Here is a 23,463-nt window from a genome sequence, read left to right on the forward strand (position 1 = left end):
ATTATTATAATTATTATTCAGCACACTTTTATATTAATTTCCGCTACGTCACCTTTAGATAGCGTTGTCTGGCCTGTTGCTGACAGGTAACGATCGGTAGCCACACGGACGTCTTGAGCCTCTCATCAGCTGAGCAGAAGTAATGTGACGTCGTTCTGAAGGCAGCCAAGCGGACGGAGCGCTTTGCCAAACGTGAGGCGTTCCCCACAGACTCGTATTTACTGCAGGAACAATGCAAGAGAAAAACAGTGAAATAAAAAAAGGTCATGATCTTAGCTTGTAGTTTCCTGGCTACAAGCTAACTTTGAATACGTTCTCAAGCGTGATAGGGTTTATCTCCAGGTGTGCCCACTCCCTGCCCCATACTGTCGGTTCCAGCCCTGTGGTTTTGGCAGCACACACACTTCACTGTATCAGAGAGACGCCTAAGCAGGAGCTCACACACACAGTAGGGTTTAAATGGTATATATTTACTTCCTGTAGCTTATGTTCTTTCATGCAGTACATCATCTTATCGCCGGTGAAGGTGGCCAGTTTATGAAAGATACAGAGTCAAAATTTAAAATAAAAGCTTTGACAAAAGTGGAAACTAATTCATACAAGTGCAGAAGTCTGAACCTTTGTATCATGAAGTTAGCAAGATAAAATTTAATCATGGTTTGTTTGTACTTGTGATCTCATTTTACAGTCTAACTACTCTGATGAGACGTAACAGTGTGGCTATGAATATTCAATATATATATTCACTGAAATCTAATCCAGAACCGCAGAGCATTCTGGGTTATGTAGGCAGAGGAAAGGCAATAGTCGCTCAACCTGTCACGGCTAGCTAAGCATGTTTTGTAGCATCAGCTAACTCAGTGTTTCAGGCCAACTTGTTGAGCAGCCTGCGCAGCAGCAGTTTCAGGTTTCGCCTCGTAATTGATTAAAAATGAAAAACGACAGCATGGAGTGAAAGCCGTGGATCAAACAGGAAAGGTCACACTAAGGTTTAATAATCAATATGAGTATATTGTGATACACTTTTCAGCCACCCACCCTACACTGGAATGAAATAAAAGAAATTATTTTAGTCCTGGTTGATAAATCTTACGGATGTTAATAAAACATTCCCGTCATAAACCATTGATCTGAATCTCTATCAGGCTTCACTGTTTTCCAGTCTGTTTGGGTTTAATAGTACTGTGAGTTTCGGTGCGTGTGTGTGTGTGTGTGGGTGTGTGTGTGCGTGTGTGTGTGTAATCTTGTTCTTCTAACAATAAGAACACTTTAAGTAAGAATGCTCATTCCTGCTGCAGGGAAATAGGATTAGCATACTAGCTGGTTATCTCTGGTAAGGGTCAACATGCATTAACACTCCACAGCTAAAGGTCAACTCTGCTGACCTTGATGTTCACAAAAGAGTGTAATTGTTAACGTCTTTCTTTTTCCTCTTGCTGTGTGACTCTGGCTCGTGTCATAACGCTCTGCAGTGAGAATGTGCAGCCATTTAACCTTTGGATGCTCGCAGTCTTCTATATATGTAAGATTATCAGCTTTGCCCTCGAAGCCAAACATTTCCATCTCACATACGGGATCCTCGCCACTGAAAGGAGGAATAATAATATTAATAATCATAATAATAATAATAATGAATGCATGATGCAACAATTTATGTGGGTGGGACTGGAGGCAGGAAGCATTGATTACCTCGGAGGCCAGCGCCACATTTGCACTTCACAGATACGGGGGAGACTAAACCGACTCGTCTGACAGCTGCCTTCTAAACGGATGAGGAACGCGGATTAAAGCGGCGGTGGGGGTGGCAGGCGTCTGACCTGAAGGCTTCCGGTGTTGGACCTGGCAGGAAAACGTGGGAGGGCAGAGCGAATCGGTGAAGGAGTTTCCTCTCAGTAAGGCCTGGTTATCCTAACCCTAACCGCCAGCCGCTCCGGTTCGGAGAGAACCCCCGTCACCTGGCCCTGGATGGGAGGCACAAACGGCGCGCCCAGGCGGAACAACCGAGAGACATCATTTGGTATTTGGTGAAGATGAGACGGCTTAGAGGCAAAGCAAATTCTTTTTGTACAGTGTGATTTCATTGAGCTGAAAATAAATACAACTTTGTTTCTGTTGGACAGCAATAGAAAATGAGTCATCAGATCCATCCGTTCATAATCTATACCTGCTTATCCTCACAGGGTCAGGGAGAGAGGGGAGAGGCAGCGCTGGGCAGCCGCAACACTGCTCTGATCTACATGTTAAAGGGAAAAAAAATAAAAATTCTTACAGAAATACAACCAATAATCCTGAGTACTTATTGCTCATAAAGAAAGATAATCAAAACCTTCACAATTACATTCAGAATTTTTCTGTGCCATTTTATAGCACAGCTAAATAACTTTGTTACCTTCAGTTATTATAAATATGCTGTATATAAAATATAACTTAAAAGAAAATTGACTTGGTAATTTAAGTTGGGTCTCTGTCTCTTTACGAAACTTTTCCTCTTTCTGAAACTCCGCCTTTAGGAAGTCATCACAACATGGCTCCTTTAAAACACTTTAACAACAAGGAGAATTAGCTGCTATAATGAGCTCAGCAGGTCCTCAGTTCCACCAGGTGTTTGCTAATCGCTGCTGGCTAGTCTGAAGGAGCTGAGTGAGAGAGTTGTACAGTCGTGCCGTTTTCAGCAGCTTGGAAACTGCAGCTCTGAGGAGGAGCTGAGCCTCGAAGGTGATGTTCAGTTTTAAATGATGCAAAAAAAAAAAAAAAAAAGTCTAAATTAGGATTTCTGTTTATTTTCTCTATTTGCAAGTAGCCACCTTTAGAAAAATAAATGTTAGAAAATATGCTCTGGTAAAAAGAATTGGTAAAATGAACATTGAGGTGTATTATATTTAGTTAATACGCAAGATCCAGGAGTACCGAGAGTTTATAATGATGTGTTGTCAGTTTTATTATAGGAAACATTAAAACTGGTAATTGCCTGACGGGGGGAAATTGGCGGCAGGGAAAGAGAATAACTGACACTGGAGCTGAACCGCGACTTGGAGAAATACAAATCAAGAGAAAGGAATAACAAGAATCCAAAAAGCACAAAGAACAGAACTAATAAATGCATAAAATTATTTGGCAGGGTCTAAGGACAAAAATAAAGAAAGAAAGGAATGATCAACACAGAAACTCAAAAGAAAAATCCAAAACTCAAACACAAGGATCATAACAAGTACATCCTTCTGTTCGGCAGAAACACAAAGTCTTTCCAAGTATTTTTGGCCAGCTGCTACTGCAAATACAACATGAAAACAACTAAACTTACAAATAACTTTTCATCATGTTATAGGAGCTTATTTTAGGCCATTAATTCTTGAATATTGGTTTTTATTTTTATTTTTTTAAGTACTGGTTCCATTGGCAGATTTTTTCCGCTTATGGGGGAATTTTAGCTTGTTTAGAGAAGATTTCCTGCAGTGTATAGAACTCAAATATCAGTGGAAATGAGGGCAGTGTTTCTTCTCCAGAGAGGCTAAATTTAGAGCACTATATTTTCTATATTTTCTGTAGTTTCCTACATTACCCTCATGTATTTATTCCAAAATGATCCAAGAATGCCGGCTATTTAATTATGACTCACGTATGTCTACCATATTAGCTTTATATTCTCAAGGTTAAATACTGTTGGTACCTTTTAGTACCGTAAACGTTGTTGGTGTTGCTGTACGATACACTGATTTGACTTGACTTGGAGGCATGGTAGTACAAATAAAGTAGCTAAAACAAAAAAAAAAAAAAACTAAGACAGACCCCACTTAGAGCACTTTACGGGACACATTAGTATAATCTTTCATTTAAAACAGAAATTGAACAAAAGGAAGGCTCAATTGGTTTTAAAGCAAAAAGCCATAAAAAGGATGTAAAACACCAGATCTGAATAAGTGCACCGCCAGCGTAATCAGGATGACTTCATTGATGGATGTGAACTCCAGACCAACTGTTCCCTCCATAAACAAAAAGTGTCACCAGACAGCAAACTGATGGACCCATCACTGTATGAACAGCTCAGAAAATGGATAGACCTCTTCAAACGTATAGATTGTTAAAGCTTAATGTTGGGATCCATGTATCAAGTTCGACGCTTGTTCACTTTGAGTGCAGACAGCGTTTGGCGCGTCTTGTTTACATTCAAAGTCTACACAGAGGCGCCCTGACGGCGCGTCAGACTCGTCAAAATCGCTTCAGCCGTTGCTTTCCGTTGTCGGCTTACTTGTTGGACTCTCGTGAGACGTCAAACGCACCGCGACGGGCCCTCAACGTGTCACCACATAGACATTGAATGTAAACCAGACCCGCCTGACACTCAAAATGAGTTTGGTGTGAACCCACCATAACACAAAGTAGTGCTTTATTTAGGCTCCTGAATCTCTTCTGGATCACTGGGTTCCTCAAAGTCTAACTGGAGGAAGAAAGTTTTCATTAGTGGCGTCTTCTGTTTCCTTTCTGGTCTTCTGCTCATTCTGCGAATGGGAGTAGGACCTTTAATTTGTTTGGTCGCCAAAGTTTGCTCGACAATCTGTTTGTGCATGAGAATAAAATACCCAACAGGAATAATTGTAACTCAGTGTCTGAGCGTCGTTTTACTGTGAAAACTTGAGTTTATTGTTTCACAAAAAAAATATAAACTCAAAAACGTTTTGGTTAAAAACTTTTAGATATCTCTTCCAAGTATTTTTCTGCTTTTGTTACTGTCTTTTTCTCTTCCATTGTTCTTTTTCTTTGCCTACCGCTCACACGTCCCAGATAATCCATCCGTCTTGTGCCGCCCTGGACGACAAAGCTGTCGTGTTTCAATCTCTTCTGATAAGCCTGTCCTTCTTGATTTACAGCCAACAGGGAGAGCGATTGCTCTCACCCAAAGTATTTCATTGGATGAACTGTTTGGATAGTGTTGGGTATGTGAGCTCCTGCTCTGGGAAATGGGCTTACAGCGCTCGCCGCAGCATGCCAAACACACACTTACACATAGACATCTAAAGCACTCAGACACACTGACTCAAACTCGATTGCTGGTGGATACAAAATGACTCCGAAGCGAAATGAGTAGCAAAAAGTCAAAATGAAGATGTTGAGCAACTGTCCATGTTGTTTATGCAGAAACGAAAGTTAAAGTTAAGTTGGAAATTTAAACAGATTTTAAGCAGAGAGTTGTATTTTAGGTATCGAGGGTGTTTTCACACCTGGTGGTCCGGTAGACTCGGTGTGATTGGGGACTGTTTCATTTTTCACCAACCAAACCCTTTGAGCAACCCTGTGGTGGCGCTGCACCAAGAACCACTGAAGGAATCCCTGCGCCATCTGTCTGTTGTTGGGCAAGACGAGACAGGTCAGAGGTCGTGGTGGCGCGGTCAGTCTGACCCAGGTCACCTGTGCCTACAATGTAATAGTTTACCACCAATGGTGTGAAAGACTACAACTACGTGACTCCAAACTACAACTTCCATCAATGAACATATTGCTGCAGTTTTTGACAGCCAAAAACAGAAATACACTGCTGTTATTGTGTTGCTATAATGAGAGCAGTTACTGTACAAAGTTTGACTCACTTAAACGAACTCAACCGATATGTGGAGTTTATTTAAAGACTTTATGTGACACATTTACCTGCTGTAAATACCACTTTATATGTGCCTTTTGTCTGCCAGTCTTTAAAATGATTTTTTTCTGTTTATGTAAAAACACAATATTGTGGGAAAGCTCACAAAGCTGCCCCACATTATTGGATTAATTCATAGCGGGGCTGTGCAGTTTGCCTTTGCTGCTAATTTCAGGAAGTAAATGTCAGGAGAGCAATTGAATTCTGGTATAATGTTAGAGAGATGTGAGAAAGCCCAGATGGAGCAGGGAAGGGCCATGAGAATACAGTGGAACTGAATGCAATGGCAAGGCCAGTACGATGCTAGTTTATGTTTATCCTGAAGAAAAAAAAAAAAAAAGACAAAGCCTGATGTCTTGGTGAGAGTTCAAGGATTTATCCAGTTCTTACATAAAATTGTTAAAAACCCCGACCGCGTTCTGTCCATTCAAATTTGCTAATATTTAAGATGGAACCAAAAAACCTCAGGGGAGATGAGTTCACATATTTTAAGATTAATTTGCATTGTGCAGTGATAGATTATGTTCAAAGACTGAAGACGTTTAGGTTAGCCTCAGAAAAAGCCACTGATACGAGACATTTTGGAAATCGGAAACTGTTTTTCCATTAGGCAGTGATTAGCAACATAAACAGGATTCATGTAAACAATCTGACATCGATAATCATTTACATCTGTCATTTTTAAATAATCAACTCGTATTTGTCTCTCTTCTTTTTCTTTCTTTTTTTTTTTTTTACACGGACATCAGTGTTAAATAAACATGACTGTTGGATGCAGAACTGAGATCTGGTAAATTATTCACAGCTAAACAGAATTCACCATCCCAAACTGAGATGTGAGAGGACTTACATTCTGTCTCCCCTCACTGCTTTACTGGTGTTCTTCTCTCCAGTGCTCTCCTCCTCTCTCCACTGCTCTCTTTCTTTCTTTCTCTCTGCCCACACTCTATCTTTGGAGTACCTGCCAATTTCTCCATGATATTTCCCTTTGTGAGGGATAAAGAGCGAAGAGAGGAACAGAGGGAGGGATGGACAAAAGAAGGGAGATTTGGGAAGAGAGAGAGAGAATATGCAAAAGGACTAAGAAAAAGGTGAAATTGAGGGAAATGGGAAATGATCAAATTAGTAACATTTGTTAAAAGTTACTGGATAGTAGCTCTACATGGCTGGAGTTGGGGACACTGATTGAACGCAAAACACCCTAATGATAAAATTGATTTGATGAGTTTCATTGATGATTGTTGATTCTATAACAAATACTGGACATATTACTTTCATTGTACTCATTTGGCTACTGTGATGGAGAAACGTAAGATTTTGTCTCCATTTCAGTTCCACGGGAGACTGAAATGTGTTTTTTTTTTTCATTTGTCTTTTAATATCACTTTGCTTTAGTGTATTGAAGTACGGAGTCAGAAAATGAGGAATTTCTTTCACTATCCTCAGCAGCACCAAGTTGTGCTAACATAACATTTTGGTGTGGGTAGCATAGATTGATAGCAATATAGCTAATACATTTGCCTGGTTAATAGCTCTAGCGATCTTCCAAGCTAGCAGAATATTGTCAGCTAGTTAGATAGTTTTGAGCTCTCTTCAAAACTAGCTAGCTATCTTCCAAGCTGGCTAGCAATCTTCCTATTTTCCAAGCTAACTAACAATATTCCTAGCTATATTCCAAGGTAGCTAGCATTCTTTCTAGTCATTTTCCCTTCTAGCCAGCCACCTATCTAGCTAGATAAATAAAATACGACTGTAAGCTACATTGAAGGTTGTTGTTGTGCTGTAACAAAATGTGAACACGTTCAGTGATTATGTCCTGCTCATGTCTTTCATTCATTCAGAGCAGTTTAGTACTTCTCCTGGGGTGTTTTCCATTTTAAAATGTGAACTCTTGGCAGCAGGGAAGACTCTTTCTGCACCACATTTGATGTTCATGTAACCTGATTAAAACCTTTTAATTGCAAAGGGCCAACACCAAAATTCACCAAGACTGCACTCAAAAATGTTGTAATTATGGGCACAGCATGGGAAAATGTTAGACTGGCTTCAAACACATCTGCGAGTGTGGATCCCTGGAGGGGATGAAATCCCATAACGAGGGTATCTGAGGCCTAATGTTGGGTTTAAGTACTCATCTCCATGTCATTAAAAAATATGCACTACAAAAAAAAAACCCTTTCAAAAACATAAAACATGTTAAAAAGGAAATCCAATGCTGCAAGTAGAAAATGGGAAAAGACTTGTTATACAACTGTACAGCTGCTAAGTGGCTATGCAAGCGAGGCGGAGAAAATCAAACGGCTTTGGATCAAAAGACAAAATATAATTTTTCCCCTGTCTCCGATTACTGTGTGTGTGTGTGCGTGTGTGTGTGAGTGAGAGAGTCAGTCAGCTTATCCACACATAGGAAACAGTGTGGGCTGCAAACACTCCAGGCAATTCCGCTTTTTCTTTTTTTTCCCAAACATTTGTGTGGTGTTAGAGTATAAGGGAGAGAAAAATTGCGGATGTGGGTGTTTGCAGGGTTGCGTGAGCGCGCGCGCGTGTGTGTGTGTGTGTGTGTGTGCACTGTAGAGAGTGTGTCTGTTGTGATAACAGTGTGGGTGTGTGTTGAGGGGGCGCAAACAGGTCTTTTCTAAATGAGGGGGAGACGAAGAGATCAGAAGAGAATTCGACACAGAACAGATCTCTGGTCCTCCAACATCCACTGTTCCCTTGACGGGTTCTTTTTGTCTTTCGTTTATCTTGTTGCTCTTTTTTATTTTTTTCCTTCATGCCCACTTAAACGTGCGTCTTCGTGATTAAGGTGCATACTACTCTGTTCTCAGCCTTATTTTAAAAGCAATCTGGTTTTAATTTTGCACATATATGTTTAATTACATGGTCAAGCAATTTAGCACTAATTAGGCTCCAGTTGTAAGGGAATCTGTTCAAAATGCATATTTTATATCTGGATCTGCTCTGTGTTGTACAATGTCCCTTCATCTCTTGTCAGGACAAACGGCAAATAATTAGAGGAGCTGATTTTACAGCATTAGAAGGAAAAAATCCCCATGAAAGCATCAGAGCTTTGTAAAAATACACCGTGTGAAATGATGCGTTATTTCATTAAATCCAACCGTCGTCTTTACATGTTTCATATCAGACAAATTATTTATATTCAATAAATGCGAGAAGAATGGACAGAGATTTTTGGAGTACTACACCGTGAAGCAGTTTGTAGAAGCCCTGGTGATCGTGTAATTTATAAAAAATAAATGTGCAATGTTAGAAAAAACAAAACAAAACATAAAACAAAACCAGTACAGAAACAGATCAATATTATTTAAACGACTGTCTGTGAAGACTCTGGGTTTTAATCAGTCATGTTCTAGTTCACTTTTCTTCAGTCCTTCTTGGTGGTTCTAGCTCCGTTATTTGATTTGCCCTCATTTCTGTCCCTCATAGTGTTTCTAGTATGTTTTATTTCATTCCTCCAGGTCAGGGGTCTCAATCTCCAGTCCTCGAGGGCCCCAGTCCTGCAACTTTTAGATGTTCCTTTGCTGCACCACCTGTACAGAATAATCAGGTCATTAAGGCTCTGGAGATCTGATCTACACAAGGAGGAGGTAATTAAACCATTTCATTTCAGTGTTTTGTAGCTGCAGCACATCTAAAACCTTGAGGACTGGAGTTTAACACCTGTGCTCTTGGTCTAGTTGTTATTTAGAGTCAGAGTGATTCTGGTTGGGTTTATTTCTCTGTCTAGTTCTTTGGGTTCCTCGGTTCTTATTAAATGTGTCCTGTCCCTGTTCATCATGTTTGTTTGTCCAACTACTCACACCTGTAATCAATCAGTCTCTCCACCATCTCCTAGTATTTAAACTCCTCTCTTCTTACCACTAGTTGCCAGTTTGTCTTGTTACCTTCATCCTGTTTCTCATGTCATCTGTTGCCTCCGCTCGTCTCCAGTTTTGTTTTATTTTGGGATTTCTCTTGTTCCCTGGACTCTTGATTCTTGTAAGTGCACTTTGTCGTTTTTCTTCATTAAATTCTCAAAACCGTGTGACGTCTCTTAGCCTGCTGCATTTGGGTCTACTCATCTTGTACGTCATGCCACAGGAACACAGGCTGAAAAAAAGTGCTTATTTCATCTTTATTTTTTTCTAAACACATTCAGTCTTTAGAGTCGAGTCATTTTTTGAAATATTTTTCTAAGACATTTTGTCGAGGAATTGTAGACGCTCATAAAAGAAAACATAATTAACCTGATTAGCAAGGGGTTTCTTTCTTTCATTTAACGATTGAAAAACAGTTTCATCACAACAACACACCTAAATCCCTGTAACTGAAGTATACAATTTTTAAAAATCTGGCTTTGTAGTCAGTTAATTCACAACATATGAGATAATTTGTGTGTGTAATTTAAGGCCTCAAACACACTGATATGTGTTCTCACATTAATCTCACCGTGGCCTCAGGTCAGAATAAGGACTGAGAGGATTTTATTTTATTTTTTAACCTTTTTAATATTCTTCAATCCGACACACTGTAATGCTCCACATGTCTTGCCTGCCTCTCTGTTTTTACAGCTTTTTAAATTTTTATTTATTTATTTTTTTTGTCTGGAGGTTTGCTGCTGCGGGCCAGGCTCAGCAATCCAATCTGTATGCAAAGTTTGAGGTTGTAAAGTTTCATCTGCACCAGGACAACTGGAAGCAAGAAGCTGGATGATGAAACAACCGGCAACCCGAACAGGTTTGTGATGACGACTGGTCTGGGTCCAAGTTGACTTGTTCCAACTCTGCCTAATAACAAACGGCCTGTTTCACTGCTGATGTCTCATTAAATTAAACCTAAAAATGTTCCAAACATTTAAGGAGACATAATATCTGCGTCGGTTCTGGCCGTTCGGTACCGGTGTTGAATACAGCAGCAGTGAATGGAAGCAGCTGAAAGTCATGTTTCTGTGGTTTTCATTGTGAGGATTTCTTTATGCTACAGCAATGTGACTGTCAAAATGGCGCTCCGGCTTTCAGGTAGTTTTCTCAGCGTGTTATTTGACATGTCAGCTGATTTTTTATTAAGCAGGGAGAGGAAAGTTTGACAGAGTTGATGGGAACATAAGTGGTGGTGAGAAAATGGAAATGCTGGAAGGCAACATGTTGGACATCAAAAGACCTCAGACTATGGGGGAGACATGTTCAACTTTGACCCTAAACATGCATTCACAGCCGAAGAGTATTTGTAAAAAATACAAATGCGTATTAAAAGCTCAGAATCTCTGATTAAAACATAAACATTGATGTTCTCCATCCAGTCTGAATGAGCGTGAGCTAAGTTACAAAGAGGAATGGGGACAAAATACAAGGTTTAGTTTCAGCAGACGACCTGCAGTTGTTGTTGCTGCTGCAAATACCTGTACTGCAATTTTCATAACTTTATTTGGGGGGAAGAAAAAGTTGAAAACCAACCGTCCTTCTCTCACTTTATGATCATACAAGACTTTGTTTTATTCTGTCTGAAAATCCAAACAATGCAACATGAGACTGTAGTTGTAACATGATACAATCTTAAAAAGTACAAGTTGTTTTCCATTATGTAACTACAGGTGACAGCTTCTGAACATGTGACTATCATTATCTAACTGAGCATGAGGAAGAGTGTCACCTGTTCTTCTCTTCTTCTTTCTCGGTCTTGCTCACTCATGGTCTTCCCACATATCCCGATGAGAAGCAATTAATGATCTGCTTAATACTCCTGTCACTTAGATTAAAGGAACAGGAGTTTTAAACTGGCAAAAAGTAGAATACCAGGGAGTCCAAACCACCGCGAATTGAATGCACAAGTAATAAATGATTTTTTTGCTTGATAATGACCCAACATTTTATACAGTCAATACACAGTTGAAACCAGAAGTTTACATACACTAAACAAGAAGATTTGCACTTTTTTCCCCCTCCTGTGTCGGAAGCTAAATCAGACAATCGTTTTAAACAATGACAGAGAGCCTCTATGATATCATTTATTTGGAGTCTGACAGGCTAACTGAGTTGATTGGAGGCACACCTGTGGATGAGTCCATGACTTTCTCCGAACTCCCCATTGCAGCTCTGACATGGTCATGAAAAGCCCATCACACTTTACATATACAGTAGTTGTCCATCCCAGCAGGGACGGCTGGTATAAGTGGGCTAGTAGGACTAAGCCCTCCCTGACATTTACAATAAAGATTTTAAAATAAACAACTTCAAATTAAATACCTAAAAATAAATACATTTTATAAATAATGTATCACATTTAGTTAAATTTTCAACAAACCTGATGTCAAACCGCCTGGGGAAAATCTCAAGGTCTCTCCGAAGCGCCAACTTCTGACAACCCCGTTACTGTCTGTCACGACTCAGAATGATTGACAGACGTCTAGCCACGCCCCCTCAGTTTGCAGCTCATTGGGGCTAATTTTGGTCAGCCCAGGACCTGCCCCACAGGATTCATCCAATCAGGATGGACTTTCCTCAGCTCTAGTGTGTGTGGGCGTGGTTTGGTGTAGACTGAGAAGGATCGTTGGTGAGCAATATTAGCATAAACGATATATATATATATACACACACACACAGTATATATATATATACACACACACACAGTATATGAGCCCACCCTTCAGAAATCGCCGCCACTGCATCCCAGTAAGCTAGAAGTACAAAGTAAAACATTAGAACTTTAAGTAACAGGTTTTCCACAAAGATTTGTTAATAATATTGGAAATAATCTAGTTAGAATAGCTAGCTAGATGTCTAGCTAACTAGAGTTATTAGCTATTTTGAGGAAGATAGCTAGCTCTATTTCTAGCTAAGTGTAATAGCTAACTATCTGTAGCTAGCCAGGTAGCTGGGAAGAGAGCCACCTATATTTCTAACTAACAGGCTATCTAGATAGGAAAAAGCTATCTATATTGCTATTGCTAACTCGGTAGTATCTGATAGTAAGTAGTATGTAACCAGGAGTTACATAAATCATTATTAGAACAGTGTGTTTCATTTTGACCCTAAAAAGTTATCTATAACTTTAATACTTTTGCCCATGCAAGGTTTTTCTGGCACAATTTGCACATCTTTTCACTTAAATCACACAAAGCTTCGCTCGGACAGACGGGCCTGAGGAAATTAGGAAAGCTCCGCACAATCAATCAAACAAAAGACAGAAAGAAACAGATCAGGAGTCAAAGTATCTCTAAGCTGCAAGAGAGTGTTAAGGAAATAGATTTTTTTTTTGAAATGCTTCCCCAGATTAATCAATAGCAGCTTGAATAGGAAGACATTTTATAAAGCAGCTTCTTATCTGTGCAAGTTGAGAGGAGAGGTTTAATAAGCACCCCGGCTTACCATTGTAAGTGAAATATTGCTGTGTGTGTGTTTCTGTATGCGTGTGTGTAGCAGTGAGAAGTAGAGACGACGAAACATTTTCTATGGGTGTTCATGATAGAATGGCTGCTAAAGCATTAACGCCTCCATAAATTAATTTATTTGCCATCTTAACATTCGTTTTGAGGGCATTTACTAATTAAGCTTTGTGCTGAGTTGTTAGTTTGTATCTGTGCGGACACACATGTATTTATAAAAATTACAATTGCATTGTGCGATAACATGCTTTGCATATTTGCTTGCATAAACACACATTTAACACCTCATGGGACGTCCGTATACGTCGAGCTGCCTCTGTGTAGGAAGTTGTCTCTGCAATGAAGATTTATTTGTTTAGTTTTAGTCTTGAATGCAGTTATTTTCTTATCGATGTGATGATTATGACCTTCTAAGTTTTCAATACATTTCTTTGTCTTAGTCTAAAGTGTGATTCAGAGTTCTATACAGACTGCAAGAGTCGATTTCCAGTGAATAAATTCTGTCCATAAAATGGTTTTATTGGAGACGTAGTGCTTTTGAGTGAAGAAGGGATTGATTTAAAGAAGTCTAGTGGATCTAATACTTGACTCTTGACTCTCTGTTTGCCTTAGACCAACACATCCTCCTGCCCTGCCTTGCATTCCAATGGTGTAGAATGCAAGTTAGTTAATAAGACCTTTGGCTTTTCTACACATCTCATACTGTAGTGCACACAAGATTAAAACCTATGAAGCAAAAATGATTGTTTGCATTGGCATAAAAAAAATTGTTTTTTCTTTTAATAGTAAAATCAAACAATAAACAAAATGTTGTCTTTGAAAAAGGAAACGCCAACATTGAAGAATATATGATAATTTGATCCCAAGCAGTTTCTGTAAATCAAATTAGAATGAAAACCTGATGGAGATAAATGGATGTCGTTTTTGGATTCAGCGGAGCAAAACAGTCCTAATTCAGTTGAAAAAACATAGACAGCTTCCAAAAAAATAGTTTTTTGTTATCGACATTACCTGGTCTGCTGGTTTTTAACGCTGGATGCGTTGTTCAACGGCTGCTGGAAAAGACACCATCCAGAAACCACGGCTGAATCCTGCAGGAAGATCCACTTCTTCTGTTTCTGGCTCTGACTCGGGGTCAAAGTTGTACGATTGTGGATCGTTTTGCAGGGTTTCTTTCCCACATGTATTAAGTGCGATTGTAAACGTTGAATTGGGGGGCGTGGCCAGCAGCAGCTTATTTGCATAAAAATGACAGAGGTCCTAAAACGGCGTTCAGAAAGGAGCTCAAAGTAGACAGAACTGAAGTCTCATCATCCAAGAATGATTTTGTACAAAAAGTATAATGGAAATGTGTTGACTAGCGAACATTTTAAAAAGGTAGATCACCATTAAAGTCCCAATATTGGTATAAATATTGTGTGTGTGAAACATCAGTGTTCTTAATGTGCAAGACATTTCTGTGGGAATGTTTTAGTTTAGATCAAGTACACACACACACAAATGAGTGAAGTGTGTTATTGTCAGGAGGGATTAAGGCCGACATTAACTTAAGTTCCTGCATGAGTTTTGTTCAAGACCTTCCTGTCAGTGCAGACTGCAGCATGGCTGGGTCCCTGCATGAAGACTCACATGTTTCTTGGAATGTCATGCATTTCACTTTGAAGATTTCTCTTACCTCCAACTCACTTGAAGCTTTAAAGTGACTTCGCCGTCTCTTAGCTGAGGTCACCAGCTGTGTCTGTCATCAAATTCTAATTCAGGTCAACCTTAATCCCTAATGGAACCCCAAAAAATAAAAAATTCAATATGGATTTGTCTTTAATCTGATGGTAGGTCTGGACTTCATCCACTGTAAAATTCCACCGCTTCAAAGTGACGGGCAGAAAAGATGGCAGATTGAGGCTCGGAGAGTAATTTTCACATTGACGGCTTATGGTGGAAACTCTGGACGCAAACACGATTTATTCTTCTAGGTGAAATCTGAGAGTTCTTCTGGAACCTGGATGTGAAGTGCAGCTCCTCTAGGGCAGAGTTTGATGGCATCCAGAGGAGGTCATACAGTGACCTGAATCAGGTGTGGTGGAATAGGGGCTCACATAAAACATGTAGGACACTGAGGAAATATGAAGGGGGAAGAAAACTAGAAAATGGATTGGTGAAAACAGAAAAAAAACACATTTTCCAAAAATCAAATCTTCAAAAACCAAAGATTTGATTAATCGATTCATCGCCCAGTTCCAGTGACCTGGCAGGCCAAAAACACTGAAACCTGGTGGTTTACGTGAAACAGTTTTCAACTGATCATAGATCAAGAACAAATGAATAAAATTTCAATCCATAAAATGCTACAGTTAGCATGTATGGCTTCATAAAGCTGTGATCATACTCTTTTTTTTTTTCCACTATGCAGGGCTTTCAGAACTCTAATTGTTTTCATCTTTTCTCCGTCTCCCTGTGGAGTCACACGCTGGAATGGACACACACACACACAGAGTGATCCATCACTTCCCAGCTAAGCGCTGCTTTTAAAGCCATGTTTAAGGTCAGGCGGGAGGAGGCTTAATAAATATGAAGGGGGAAGAAAACTAGAAAATGGATGACGAGGCAAAGTGAGCTAAAACAGCAAGTCACCCTTCTGGACAGCTGAGCAAGCAGCAAAACGGGGGGGAAAGGGAAAAAACCTCGACGAGAGAAGTGGAGGGAGGGAGTACGAACCGAGCGTGTCAGAGAGGGAAGCGCACGCCTGGAAGAGAAAGAGGTGTACCTGAAGATGCTGACGGTGTAATAAAAGTCCCGTTGATGGGTAAGTGGATTTCTGTACTTGACTATTCAGTAGAACAGGGTTCACACTGCAAAAAAAATTGACAAACCGCTGTGGGACATCTCAGCTTTAAATAAGGGGGGAATGTTGCAGATCAGCACAATAAAGGACATCATTTTGTGTTCACTATCAAGCAGTGAATGATTGAAAATAAAACTCCCACTTCAGTCTACAAAGAAATGCTTAAAAAAATACTGAAAGAGCACAAGCAAAGCTTTATGTTGGTGGAATATATATATATATTTTTGGTAACATACTTTCAGCTCTAAGTGCTGCTGGGGGTTCATCTCAGAATCTCAACTTTCCTACAAGAGGAGGTGAGGGAAGATGAAGCAGACATGAGCGGTTTTGTGGTTGTGTGTGACGCAAAATCTAGAGAAATGACTCAAGATGTTAATTTTTTTTGGATCTATTTTTCATTGTGATCCTGAAGTCCATGAGTGAAGGTGACGCCTCAGGAGAGCAGTCTAAGACAGTTGTCAAGTCTTAAGTTGCGTTGCCTCTTTGAGTTCTATAATTGCTGTTCCACCTTGTATTTACAGAACATGGTTGCATATTGAAGGCGTTCCTGCAGTGAGGCAGCAGATCCTTTGGGTCCTGTAGGTTGTGCTGTTTCCTCTGTGGAACATGGATGTTCAGGGAGAGCTCCGTCTAATTTAATGTGCAGTTAGATGTTCAATGAGCTAGTTTACATAGTCTAAATATTAATTTTTTATTCTTTTAGTAGTTTAAGTCATCTTCAACCTGGAAAGGACTGACCAGTTCTGTGACCCTTACAGATCTGCCCACAGGACCATCCATCTGGCCCGCCAGTCTCATTTCATCCGCCCATAAACCCTTTGATTAATGTGTCTTCTGATATGTCCTATCCCATTCTAGATTTTTCAGCTCTTGTTCGGTGGTGGTTTCGTTTTAGCGTCTTAGACTTCTAGGTAGTCCAGGTAGGTTGAAGCTCTGGGATATGACAGAACTGGAAGTAAATGGGTTCCGTAAAACCCAGTCTGGAGGGTTTGGACCCTTAGCTATTGAGAAATGATTGTTTCCTGGAGGTGTGAACTCTGACGTTTTAAGCCTTACCTAATTGCTAACGATTGTCTGTGAAATATGTATTGCGGCAGTTCGACACTACAAAACTACACAACCGTCCACCACTGCCCAGAGAGAAGTGCTGAGCCGAACAAGATGGCTGCTGTTTTACTGCATGTGACTGGTCACCTACTTTGATTGGATACCGCCTCTCACCTTTTGACTGCAAGAATAAGCTTTAATACCTTGTAACCCTAACGGAGCTTAAGCAGGAACAACAAATGAATGAGTGTTTGTTAATAATGTACCACTACCATATGGACAAAAAAAACCCTAACTACACATGCAGTAATCTTACATCAGTCTACACAGACAGAAGCACAGATGCGGTTGTCAGAAACCAAAATCTATCCAGTGCGTCAGATTTGCAAGTTTTTTTCAAAAAGTTTATTTCCGAGGCCTGAAACTGTTTGATCAAGATGACGCCGCAGATGGCTGCCTCGGTACCATGCGCGCTCGCACTTTTTTTGTGTTTCCACTCTACTTTGCTGCTATAATAACGCCACTTTCACAGGAAAGCAACTCCTAAGCATCAGGCAGTCTTCTCTGAGTGGTTTTTCTCCCTTTTCATTGATATAGGGAGTTATTTCCTGATATTCTGGTAGGAAGAGAGGCAGTTCTCTCTCTGCAGGATTTACCAGAGATGCAGACGGGGGAAAATAGTTGTTAAGATCTGCAGGTGGGGACCTTTTTGCTCAGCTCCTGTCATCTGGCAAATGTCCACTTCCTTGTGAAGGAAACAGACAGATTGCTCCTTATCAGCCCTCTACTTTACTTAAATCTGGCTAGGTGAAGACCTGGTGGACGGTGCAGCTCTGCTGCTGAAGTTCTGTCTGATTTGAGTGGACAACAGCAGAGTCCTCTTAAGGGAGTTACTGTAAATAAACCTTAAAAATTCACCAAGGGCGTTTCACGCGCTGGAGTTTACATCCAACCACAAGTCAGCGCATCGGAGGCTGAACAGCATGTCACTGAGCTGATAACCAACGTGAACTCACTCACTCTTGTCGTTGGTCTTGGTGTTTTTAATAGTACAAACCCTTTCAATGAACTTCCATAATACAAATGACATGTACACACCACTTTCTTCCACCAGCGTACACAGATTTTGGCAAACCAAAAACGGGCGTTCCTGTTGCTTTTCTTCTGAGCCCTTTCATAAAACCCAGATTCCCGTCTAAGACGATTTAGATTTTAACACCTGGTCTTAACAGTTGTGCCTAAAGATGGCTGCTGTTATCTGAATCTGCCTTGAATGGCATGTTGACACCAGATCTGAGGAGAGCTGTTGAAGGAGTTGCTTTTTTTAATTTCTTCCAAACAAACTGAGGAAGCCGCTCTTGTAAAGACCGTATAAATCCTCTTCAACATGTTGCAGAGGATTTCCCACAAAAAATAAACCATCGTACAAATGATTAGACAGCAGACAAAAGACCAGTACAAAGGCTAAATCGCTATTGAATGACAGCGCAGCAAGTTATTACTTTAAGCCTCCTTCCTGAAAGAATAAATAACCTAAGACTGACTGCCCCTTTTGGCCCCATTTTCCTTTTTGCGGAAACTTTATTTTTTTTTTTCAGCGATCTATACCAAATAACAACATCCTGAAGTGAAACCCACAACATGGAAAAGACTTGTACAGCCGAGGGACAAGGGCGAGATTTGGTGATGTACGAGGGCTATCAGCTCTGATGAAATCAGCCGCGTGGGGCAGGCAAGTCAGAACAGAGACGGGGTTACTGTAAAGACACAAGGACACACACATGCACACGCACACACACGGCCAGGGAGATAAGGGCATTTCTTAAATCTTATTCCAATGTACTTGTACGTTCCTCAAATACAGAGTACGCTCCCTAAATGGATTAAAGTGCTTCAGAAAAAGTCTGTGCGTCCGTCTGTGTGTGGGACCCGTTAGCTCTATTAGATTTACTGAGATCGCTATCTCTCACTTCTCTGGCATCTCGGAATAATCGTCTCTCTGGACTCCCACACAGACACACTAATACCCAACACTCACTTCCGCATAACCTACAGTCCGTGTGATGACAAGGACAAAGACAGGAAGCAAGAAAGGGGAGGAAAAAGATGTGTGTGTCTGGCAGGCTATTACAATATTTTATATACCCTCGAATTCCTTGAACTTACTGTGGCCTCTCATTTGTTTGGTGTCATTTCATTTATGCGTACCTTTATCTCTGTTCTTGTATTTGATATGGCGTGTTTGTCTGCCGGGGTGCGAGTGTGCGTCGAGGCACAGTAATGGGTTTCAGCAAAGTGCTGAAGAGGGTTTTCACGGGGAGTCCGAGAGAATCGGCGAGGACAGGACAGACTGCTGATGTCATCGCGCCGAGATGAGATAACGTCCGCCGAGTGGCAGCAGAGAGGAGGGGGGGCCGTGGTATCAGCACGGTGCTGGACACACAGGAGACGCTGCTGATGCCAAAGATAAAACTGGATGCTCAAATCCCATCAGCGTCAAGGCGAGGCCCAACACCACCTGACAGGCTCACTGAGCGACCGGCCCTCACATCTGGCTGGCGGATTTCCTGAATATTAATGCGCGGACTGTGTTTGACCCGCCCATGCATGGGTTACTTGACATCCAGGCGCAAGTGACTTTCAGTGAAAAAGTTGAAGCTACAAAGAAGTACTGAGGGGAAGTTTCTAGCTTTCACACTGTTTTGGTTACTGAATGTGTGTATTGTTGCCAGAGGAAAACTCAAAGACCTTAAGAACTTGGTTGAATTTTATAATGGTGTCATTATTCACACTGAAATAATTCCTCAACTAATACGAGCGTTAAAGCTCCAGTATGCAACATTGTTTTTCCCATGTTTGTTAAAATGTTCATCGTGCCGTGACAGTATGAGACAGATGATCTGTGAAAAGATCCTGAGCTACGGTTGCCAACTGAATAAATGCTCTGCTCCCGATCAAAACCAACCAATCAGAGCCAGGAGGAGGGTCTTAGTGCTGCTAATTGATCTGCTAAATGTGATAATGGCGGAGAAACAACTTACCATTCCAGGAAAACCGTTTATCCACCGTCATCGGTGGCTGTGCTAACTAGCGGTAGCGTTCATGGCAGGCTATGTTGTGGTGAACTGCCGTGTATCAGAAAGCAAGAGGAAGAGGTGAACACAAGCATGACTGAGTCCTCCTGGCTCTGATTGGTTTATTGACAGGTGTGTTTTTGCAGTTAGCTCTGGGGGCTTTGGGGAGGAGCTTGATATACATATACATATTTTTTATATATATATTTTTTTTCAGTTCTAATACTATACAATCACAACAATGATGATTTTAACAAATATAAAAAAAAAAATCTATAAAGATTACATACTGCTTTAAAGTGTAACCAACCCCTGAAAATTTGGCAAATTTTTGACCATTTTTTACATTTTCAGGAAATGCAAACCTAAGTAGACGACCCCAGATTTGAAATATGGAGGTGGCAGCATCATGTAGTCGGGATGTTTCGCTGTAGACTAACACATTTCTAAAAGTAAACATGAGACAACAGAACTACGTGGAAATATTAAAGCAACACCACAAGACTCAAAAATGTAACCCTTTGCTTAAACTGGTCTTCTAAATAGTCGACAACCCTAAAAGTGGCACCAATTAAATAGTTCTGTAGTGGTCATCAAAAAGCTCTGATCTCAGTCCTATAGAAAATGTATGAGCAGGGCGGGCTACAGGAACTGACTCAGGTATAATGAGCAAACCACTCAGTCATCCAGACCTGAAATAGAACAGCACCTGAACCTGAGTTTTACAGCTTTTAATAATCAGCTGCCGTGTTCTGAGGTTCTGGACCAGTTTCTACTCCCATTTTGTATCAATAACTTAATATTATGTACCCCAAAGCAAATCTTTTAATCTCTTTGTCTATAACCATTAAGTACTGATGTTATATATCCTGTTTGAACCAGATGGACTGATCATAAAATATGACAAATAAAGCCCCTGAGTAAATTAAAATAGCTTCAAAATGACTCGTACAAATGTTATTTGATAAATTATCATACTTTTCCTTTCTTCTGACTCACAAAATAATATTGGAATAGAGATCTGACTCCAGATGTAACAGTATTTCTACTAAATGAAAGCATCAGCAGCCTTTAATGTGCTTGTTTCTAATTAGACTATTTTTCGACGGTGAATTTTTATCCTATGCAATGATGTATATGAATTTATTTTTACTTTAAATTCGCTCTGACTACGAACCACTTCCTCACCACAGCCCCCATCCGAGCTCTGCTATCAACGACAGCTGTGCATTTTATTCTAGCAGCGGAGCTTTTTCTTCATTTTAATTCGTTAAGATAATTGCTATGTTGGGAAACATTAACTTAAATCAGTCGTCCCCAATCCCCGGGCTGCGGACCAGTACTGGTCCGCCAATTGGTACCGGGCCGCACAAGAAATAATTAAATATTTCTCTTTTATGTATTATTTGAGTCTGGAGGATCTTTTATTTTGAAAATCCTTTAAACAGATTCTGCCAACATTGAGCCACAAGCAGCAAAATGAGTAAGAAACAGATCAGATGTGTTTGTAAAGTTTCTTTGAAGGGGAAAAGGCCCAGAAAAGAGACAGGAGAATGGATTTATCCCTGACCAGTAGGTGATTCCCACATTCCAAGCTCTGCATGATGTGCTGACCGGCGTGTTAATGAGGCAATGAAGCTTCAAACTGATTCGCCACGTAGAGACCAAGGACCCTGTGCATAAGCAACACTTCAGGTGTCATTGTGTCTCATCACTCCCAGATGGGACCGTCTGGTTGCAGAGAAACAAGCTCAGGGTTCCCAATAGTCATTAAAATTTACACGGAAGTAAAATGTTTGTTTTTGTGGCGCATCTCTATCTTATTTTGAAGGGACATGTAAATGTTACCATAGCAACCAGAATCAGTGATCAGACTAGATGAGAGGAGTAGAGCTTGTGAGTTTTAGGTCTGGTTCACATGGAGCGATTTAAGAATTGTGGGCCGATTTTTTTTTTTTTTTTTTTTGTTTTTTTAAATTTTTTTTTTTCCCCCAAACCTCTGTGACCACAGAGCCGATAAAAGTCCAACAGGTTCAATTGGTTCCTGTGTCCAGCCACACGGAAGGAGCAACACACCACACAAACCGATTCCACTCATAAACATCCCGATTCCAGAAGAAAACCCAGTAAAGGAAAAATCGGGGCAAAGAAAAAAAGGCTTTATCTTTTTTTTTTTTTTCAGCTGGAACACCAACATGCAGAAGCATTATCTGACGGTCCCAGGCTGCAGCAAAATTGCAAAGTCTTGACTGGTCGGCAGTAATAAAAAGGTTGGGGACCACTGCAATATTTGGTCAAATTAACCCAACCTCTGACCCAACAGATTCTACCTAGAAATTGGGTTATAAATCCCAAATAACCCAAACATTTAATTTTACTTTTGCAATATTCTTAAATCAAGTATGATTCAAAATTTTAATCCTGATATAATGATAAAAACCTACTTAAATGAATGATTTTAATATAACATTGTCAATCTAAACTTAATATTTAACTATTAAATCCCTGTTTTAATCTCTAGCCTCCTGAAATATAAACTTCCATCATGATTAATAATTCACCTCAAATGATTAAGTGACTCAGTTGCAAAGGGTTAATAGTTTGAGTCCTGTAGTACTGACCTGACCGTTTCCATAGCAACGACCAGAAGCAAGACCTTCCCCCAGAACTACAGTGAGGTCATTGTTGCTATGACGACTTCTATGACATACATCTATGTCATAGATCAAAGGACATCTGAGATTATGAATGCGTTCATCTCAAAGCATCAGATAGTTCAGTAGCAGCTCTTCAACATTTAGGTCGACATTTCAGAAGAATTGTAAAAATGGACAAACTTTTGGCAGCGACAGCGTTTTTTCCGCTCTCTTTTGGAGCTGGATATTTAATCACAACAGGAATAAGGAAAGTGGTGAAAAGAATATTTCCTGGTGTTGAATTTGACACCAGTGAGTTTAAAGAAGACGCCATGGATTATGACGTTTATCTTTTTAACAGGACGATGGATTGTCCCAAAGACAAAACTTCCCCGGCTGGGGAAGTTAGCAGGGCAGAGAACCGAAGTCCAGAAGATGAGGCCAAAGACGAAACTTCCCCGGCTGGGGAAGTTTACAGTAAGAGGAACCAAACTGAGGAGGATAAGTCCGAAGAAGAAACTTCCCCGGCTGGGGAAGTTTACATTGAGAACAAACAAACTCCAGAGGATGAGTCCGAAGAAGAATCTTCCCCGGCTGTGGAAGTTTCTTCTTCGGACTCAACCTCCCTTTATGTTGAGTCCGAAGAAGAATCTTCCCCGGCTGTGGAAGATTCTTCTTCGGACTCATCCTGTGGTCTAGAGAAAGCAGCCTCTAAAGGCATGACCCACGCCGTCAGAGAGCTGTACTGGAGATCTCCCAAGGTCCGAACACCCATATTACCTGGCTGTGACCAATGTGATAAAGAGAAAAGACGTCCTGCAGGAACGGGGAAACATTCCTGCAGGCGTCTT

General features: G+C 40.5%; 1 protein-coding gene across 1 annotated transcript in view; it reads left to right on the plus strand.

Annotated features, from left to right (window-relative positions):
- Positions 1–9,543: 9,543 nt before the first annotated feature.
- The window catches only part of il1rapl2 (interleukin 1 receptor accessory protein-like 2), a 425,357-nt gene continuing 411,437 nt past the window's right edge, over positions 9,544–23,463 (plus strand). Inside the window, exons 1-2 of the mRNA XM_044126534.1 lie at positions 9,544–9,631; positions 10,243–10,369. The gene's annotated coding sequence lies outside the window, so the exon portion shown is untranslated. The remainder of the gene's footprint in view (positions 9,632–10,242; positions 10,370–23,463) is intronic.

Source organism: Gambusia affinis, linkage group LG09 (genome assembly GCF_019740435.1).
Source record: "Gambusia affinis linkage group LG09, SWU_Gaff_1.0, whole genome shotgun sequence".
Classification (NCBI taxonomy): domain Eukaryota; kingdom Metazoa; phylum Chordata; class Actinopteri; order Cyprinodontiformes; family Poeciliidae; genus Gambusia; species Gambusia affinis.